Below are 7,577 nucleotides of genomic sequence, written 5' to 3'. Positions count from 1 at the left end.
TTTTAACCACCTGCCCTTTACACACTTTGAGAGGCTCCCCAGTTGTGCTAGCATTAACCCTTTAGTTACAGGCTGCTGAGTCATTCCAGGGAGTCCTTGAGAGGGGGGCCAGGTTGGGGGAGGGGGCCGAAGGGGCTCAGAGCAGCGGCAGCCCGGTATTAGCCAGTCTGGAAGTATTTCGCGTTTTGATAGTGGATAGGGCGGTGCCTCTGCACCCAGCAGAGTACTGGCCACACACACACACTATGCCACGGGCTTTCTGGGTGTGGATCTCATGAGACCCTCACACCAACCCCAGGAGCAGGTGCCGTTCTTATCTCTATTTTATACACAGGAAACTGAAGCTTAGGTAGAGTTTATGGATACGTAGGGAGCCGGAGGTGTTTACTGACCTAACTTTCCTAGCTTGAATGAACTTCAGGGGCTCCAGGATCAAGAATACTTTTTAAAAATACATAAAATCCTAGGCTCTGCCCTTGAAGGATCTTGTGAGAGGTTGCCCAGGATTCTGCCCTAAAAGAAGCCTCCGGGATGTCTAAGGGTCTGCTCTGATAACAGTGGCAGTTTCACCTCCCAGCAAGCCTTCCGAGGGACTGTTCTCATTTGAGACTGGACCCCTTAGGAACCCACAGTGGCCTCATAACAGGGGTCCCTTTTATCATTGTAAGCAAATGACCATCCCATGTCGATCTTTGGTGCCTGGATTCCAGCCACTTCACTCCAGACTTTTATAAAGCTGGAGAGACCCATGTTTGTCGGATGGGAGAAGGGAAAGCTCGGCTAAACCCTGGTGTGTGTGTAGTTTCTGTCTCCCAGAACACAGAATAATAGAAAAGGTCACACGGAGATATACCGTAGTGCTTCGAGGACACGGCGTCGGGGTCATGATCATCTGCGTAAAGGAAGAATCATCGGTTATCAATTGGGGTTTGCAAGGAGAAGAAAAGTGTTGCCCACTGGGGAATTTATTATGACAAAAAGGTCACGTCCCTTCCCACCCCTCCCAGTTTGCCTGAGAATGTGAAGTCAGGAGACATACACATATCTAAACCGCATCTGGCTCCTACTTGCTATGCCAGGTCAGTGAATTACTTTCCTTCTTGCTGCTTCTGATAGGGCAGAGTAGATGGGGGAAAAGCCCTGTTAGAAGTGATGTGTCCATTTTAAATAAGCCAGTGACACCAAGCGATCGTTATAACAGGATTTATGTGACATCGAAATGGGTCGGCTTCCATCATGGCGATTTATTATTTTAAGACTGAGGGTGGTGCTTCCACATCCCTGATGCATCATCCGGACATTTAGATTCTCGTGGAAATTGAGCCCTAAAACCCATAGTATCTGAAGCCTCCAAAGGAGGCATCTCCAGCCAAGCTCGGTGTGAGCTTTGATGCTGGGAAACCGAGGCAGATCCGGTCTGAGTCGCAGTTCAGCCGTCTCATCTCTGTGAGCTTGGCCACGTTCCTTCACCTACTCGAGCCTTAGTTCTCTCCCTCGTCAAATAGGATAATGACAGCACCGAGTGTGAGGATTAACCGGGGACTTGTTGAACGAGCCTAGTCTGGCATCAGGCACAACAAGTAGTCAGGACATCTTGGTCTGTATCCTCTTGCATTTTTCTACTACTTATTCTGTCAGGGAATGGACTCCATCTGCTTTAAAAATGGTGGTTAGGTGACTGGCTAAGGTTCACTAAGGTCTCCTGAGCACTCAGGTCAGAAAGAATCACTATGATTTTTGCCTAGCAGTTTCTCTCCCTCTCCCTCCCTCCCTCTCTCTCTACTTCTCCCTCTCCCCTCCCTCCCCCCCTCCTTTCCCTTTCCTACCTCCAACATAGAAAAGGTCAGCTTTTCGTATTAATTTAGGGGAAAAAATGATAATAGTAGTTCATATACCAGCTTCCTGATTCTGTTTTACTTTGAAAACCCCTGGAAAAAGCGTGAGACGTTTGAGTTGGGAGATCTGCCTTTAAGACCTGGCTGTCCTTTTGAACTCCTTGCCTTTAAGAAAGCTGCTTGAGCTCTCTGAGCCTTGGGTCCCTCTGTAAACTGAGTGTGACCACTCTCCCCACACCCCACCCCCACACCAACTGTCCCCATGTAGCCACAGGGGTGGGGCCCGTCAACCAAAGTGCTGTAGGAAGCTGATTGTAGCTTTTGCCTCCCTGACCACGGACTGGCTGAGTAACTTCTTTCAGGTAATTTTGATTTCGCCACATCGATGGCGATCAGCAGCGTTCTCCAGGCACCACACCAGGCACCTTCCCGTGTTAATTCCTAGAATTATCTCATGAGTTGGCATTCCCCTAAGAGCCAGCCAGGTTACCCCTTCCTCTTTCCTTTCCCAGCCTGCTTGCACAAAGCCCACAGGGCCCTAAAAGGATAGGGACAATCTGCCCATCTCCCATTTGCGCCCCCACACACAGTTTGTGACTTAATCCATCCTCACAGGGCTGCTAAGCCACACAGCTGTGGATGGACCCGCACATCCCAGCACCGGGCCCTCGTCATAACTGCTCAGGTGGGGTAGAGAGCAGCTCCCACGTCCTGGCACAGAGACAGGTTCATTCCTGACCGTTCTGTCCAGTCATCCTGTCCTAGGTGCAAGGAGCTGTCATTCACCCAGCATTCAGCTGTCTGCAGGACTTTAAAAAAAAAAAAAAAGACAACGAGGTGATTACAGGCTCATTAAGATTCAGCCCACTTCAGTTCTTGCACTGCTGGTGGCTATCTAAAAACAAACACCAGCAAAGAGAAGGCGAAGGAGAACCAAAAGGAGCAGGTGACGAGAGAACGAGGTGAGGCAAAGTAGAAGTAAGATGGCAGGTGTATAGAGAGGTTTGTTTTGTAGGATCCCAAAGCATACTGAGAAGAGAGGGCGTGTCCCCCCCCGGGATGAAGGACATAATATGAACTAGAGGAAGTGCTTTAAGAAACAATTTAAAAATAAAATGTATCCTGTTCCTTTCAGTCCCCAAATTAGACCAGAGACAGGCACGTGAAGACCCAGCTTTCCAGGGACAGAGCAGGAATTCTTATTTCTCTAGGAATTCTTATCTGCAGAGCCACACAGTTGGAATATTCAAGGACTGACCCACCTCTGAGGTTGGAGCAAACGCTAGGGTCATGAAGGAGTAGACGGTGACACTCCATAAAGCCAGGCACCGTAGTGAATTCCAGGGCCGGGATTCAAAAGGAGCAAACAGTTGACAACTAGCCAAAGAACTGTTAAACGAATAACTTTAGTGTGACAACGCGAAGGGTGGAATGTAAGGCTGCCCTTCGCTCTGCCTCTGCCAGCCAGCGTTCCGCAGGCTTGGACATGTCCATTTATTTCTCTGAGTACCCCCTGTCTCTTGGTTCAAGAACTAAGATCTCTTCTTAGTTCCTCATGCTCTGAGGAAATAACTGTGGTTGGATGATTTCTGTCTGTAATAATTACATCCAGAGAAATGAGATTTAAATGTAGTTCATTCATTCATTTTATTTATTTGTCCATTCGGGACGTGCTGTCGAATGCCTATTATTCTGGGTTGAAGATGAGTTTTAAAGAATGAATGATACCAAGAACCTTCCTTTCAAGAGATTATATTCTCATAGAGGGGAGTTTGCGTATCTAAAAATAAATTTAGTAGCATTGGAGCCCCTCCCGTGATTGAGATGGCACAGGCGAACATCAGCCCTGCAGTGACCCTGGACCAGCATTTTCTAGACAAATTCCAGAAGACTTTGCAGGAGATATTAATGTGTTTCGAAACTATGGCAGGTTGAAAAATCTGCCCACTGTGTTCTCTCTTGGAGATTCTGATTGCACGTGGACATAGTAGAGATCCCAAGAAGTCCGGAAGCAGAGAAAGCTGTGACACCCAGCGGCATCCCCCATTCTTACCTGATCCCAGAGCTTTGGAAACAAGTTTGGAAAAAAAATTCCCGTAGACCAAGTCTGAGATCAGAGCTTCTCTCCTGTTGAGCTCTGTATCCCAAGCTTTTGGCACAGAAGTGTTTCAATGGAGTTTGTAGAACAATCTCACTGAAAGATGCTGTCAGGTAGGAATGGTTCGGTTCATCTGACAGCACACGATAGAAATGTCTACTCTGTTTTGTGCTGTAGTTTCTCATCATCTCTCTACTGTAAGAGCATAGACCCCATAGCAGTGCGCCTTCTTAATCAATGTCCTGTGTGTCGCTTGCACATCTGATGCCAGTCACCAGCCAGCCACCCTCCAAAACCATCTTTCCCTTGAAGGAATGCTATGTGAGATGGCTTCGGGTAGACCTTTCGCCATCCTGATTGGTTGACCACCTCTCGAGAGCTCCAGTTTCTCTTTCTGAGGGTGACACTCTGACCTGAATGATATGCTCTGGAGTTTGCATTTCTAACAATAAGTTTTATCAAACTATCTAAGGTTCACACCTTCACCTGGACACTCCCGCCCACCTTTCTGAATCAGAACACCTATTTAGAATGTCAGCTTTCATAACAAATGAACAGGACAGACAAACAGAGACTCCTGGACATGGACTATAGACTAGTGGTTACCAGAGGGAAGCGGGGAGGGGGTAGGAGGGAGGTAGACAGGGTAAAAGGGGTCATATATGTGGTGACAGAAAGAAATCTAACTATGGGAGATGAACACACCATGTAAATATATATGCCTTACTGTTAAAATGTACAGCTGAAACATCAGATTTCATTAACCAATGTCACCATAAAATAATTTTTTTTTTTAAATAAAAAAATAAATAAATAAAATGTCAGCTTTCAGGCCCTAACCCAGAGGGAGTGAGTCTGAATCTCTATAGAGATGAGGCCAGGTAACTGTTATGTTAAACATGTCCCCTGTATGATTTTGATGCACACCAGTGTTTGAGACCCGGCCTCCTAGTACACACTTCTATTGCCATTTGCACATCAAGCTCAAATGGAACTTGAGCCCAACTGAAAAGCTCCATGAGTGGCTTTTCGGCCAAAGATTCTCATTCTGTACTTCCGTAGTAGATTTACTGAGCCTAAAGCACAGACTTTATATTTATCTCTGGTGAGTTTTATCTGATTTAGGCCAATCTTTGTCATTTTATTTGACCTCATTTTAGTTCTCAACTTAGGATCATCCACAAAAAATAATGAAAAGGCCTTCTGTTCATTCAGCCAGTGACTGTGCCCCATTTTTGTAACACACGTTTCGAATGCCTGTAATAAAAATCAAAGATTACCTATGTTATACTGTCTACGAGTAAAATTTAAAAAAAAAAAAAAAAATCGATATCGTGCCCTGACTAGAATTTAAAGAAGAAATAAAAGGAAATTAATTTACTATAAAATCATATTGACTTCAACATGTAATTGCCCAGGCTTGGCAAGCAGAGGAGACCTTATGAAGTAGGCAGATGCTTCTATGCCTGTGTTCAGGATAGGACAGTCTTTAGTGTGACGGATACAAGTGCAAAATGGTACCAATGGGGTCCTGGCACTGCCATTCCACGGGTGGCATTTGACATCTGTGAGAAGTTTTTTCCAAACGAGTGAAACTCTCTTTGTAAAGGATCGGATACCAGGAAGGACCATCTTCCTTTGATTTGTACTCCAAGTTCAGTGTCTACTGAAGACCACCCAGCAAAAGCACTCGGTTTTCTCCTGTAAGGAGTGTTAGTTTCAGGCGCAGATAGTTATAACAGTTACATACATTTATAAAAGCCACAGATGTTCAGTGAGACCCATGCGGGATGCGGGAACATTCTTCACTGTGTTGCTAGACTGTCCCGGGAAGGGATGCTGTCCCCTTGGAGAGTCACGAGTGCAAGGCGTTACAGATTTTCAACAAGCCGACGCCCATGCAAAGCCATGATAAGCACAGGTGCCCCTCGAGGCTGGTGTCACCGAATATGAGAACGCTCCTTGCTCAGAGCATTCAGCCAGCCGGAGTCGACGTGGCATCACTTCCGTCCAGCAGCCTCTCTTCACTTGACCTTTATCTAGGTTCAGTGGCATCTCCCAAAGCTCGTCCACTTCATATCCTGAACCCGAATCTCTTTCGGCCTGGGTTCCACCTTGTGGGTTCGCACAAACTACATGCACCCGCTCTCCCACCTGATAACCCCTTAGCAACCTCCATTAAAGAAAGCAAACCGCATGCCCTGGTCTTCTCCCCCATGGTCTTGCCACCCCTGGTCTCCCGCACATTACTGATTCTCTGAACTTCAGTCGATTCATATATGAAATGGGGATGGTCGCAGTATCTAACTCACAGAGGATTGTCATGAGAAGCAAATGAGATAATAATTGTAAACTTAACGTGATCAGGCAAGGTTGGGCGTGTAGTTAATGTTGTTTAGAAGGTAGACTAAGGGACTGCGCGACCTCTGGCCTCTTAGGAGTCGGTCACTCTCTGCTCCTCGAGCTCCCATTTCATTTTTCCTGTTAAAAGACTTATATTCCGGCGAGGAACAGTTCTGCGTTCAAGCCCTGGCTCCATCTTGTACCAGCCTCATAATTCCGGGCAACTCGCATTCTTTCTCTGTCACGTCAGCCCAAGAAGTGTTCCCATCTCTCAGGGTGGCTGCGATGAGGAAAACGAGATGAGATTTGTAAAGTTCTTGGGACGCCGTCTGGATAGATAAATGTCAGCTATTCGTGCTTTGCCTTTGTATTCGCGGTTCGCACGCGGCAAGGGCCGCTGTAGCCAGCCCCTGGGCATCTCTTCATAGTAACTCTGCTCTCTGTCATCCGTGGAGGACTCCTGGGGCCGAGCGCTCGCTCTCCAGTGCTGACCATCCATGTGCCCATTGCTCATTATGGAGATTCATCACGCATCTAGCGTGCGTGACCTGCCGGGCACCTTTCTAGTCCCCTGGGGTCCTCCCCTGCTCTCCCTTGGTGCCGTCTCCTCCTCGTGCTCCCAACCCTCACTCAGCTCCAGCCATTCTCCTTCCCCGCTGTCCCCGAGCACACCCATGGAACCTTGCGAGTCCTCCGTCTCCAACGACGGCCTCACCCCACCCCCTTCCCTGCCTTATTCTCCACCGCGTTAACCACCGTCTGACCTGTGATAGTTTTGCTCACTTTCTTTTTGATTTTCTGTCTCTGTTCATGAGGATATAAGTTCCTCAGGAGTTGTAGTTTCTAATTCGTTTCCTTGCTTTATCTCTTATACCTAGAATCATGCCTGGCACATATCAAGCACTGAATAAGTATTTGTTGTTGAATGAAATAAATGGTTTTGAAAGATAGTGTTTTGAAGACTGTGACATAGAACAGCAGTTATCAGCAGGAGTTGGTGGGAAATTTGGTGCCCCCAGGGGCATTGGCGAAGTCCAGAGCCATTTTTGGTTGGCACGGCGAGGTACTGCTCCTGTCATCTAGTGGGTAGAGAGGCCAGGGATGCTGTCAAACATCCTACAGTGCACAGGACAGTTCCCTACAACACAGATTTACCCAGCCCAAAATGTCAGCGCTTCTGAGTTTGAGATGTATTGTGCCAGGAAACATGGAAGGGAATTGGACTCCTAGAAAGAGCCATTTCTTTAAGGAAGGGTCCTCTGGCAAGGTGACATTTGAGCTAAAGACTTGAAGGAAAGGAA

General features: G+C 47.1%; 1 protein-coding gene across 1 annotated transcript in view; it reads left to right on the top strand.

Annotated features, from left to right (window-relative positions):
* The window catches only part of LARGE1 (LARGE xylosyl- and glucuronyltransferase 1), a 387,690-nt gene that overhangs the window by 265,143 nt on the left and 114,970 nt on the right, over positions 1-7,577 (top strand). The gene's annotated exons all lie outside the window — the stretch shown is intronic.

The sequence above is a fragment of the Pteropus vampyrus genome, unplaced genomic scaffold, assembly GCF_000151845.1.
Source record: "Pteropus vampyrus isolate Shadow unplaced genomic scaffold, Pvam_2.0 Scaffold16, whole genome shotgun sequence".
In the NCBI taxonomy this organism is placed as follows: domain Eukaryota; kingdom Metazoa; phylum Chordata; class Mammalia; order Chiroptera; family Pteropodidae; genus Pteropus; species Pteropus vampyrus.
This window is presented reverse-complemented; position numbering and strand designations above follow the sequence as displayed.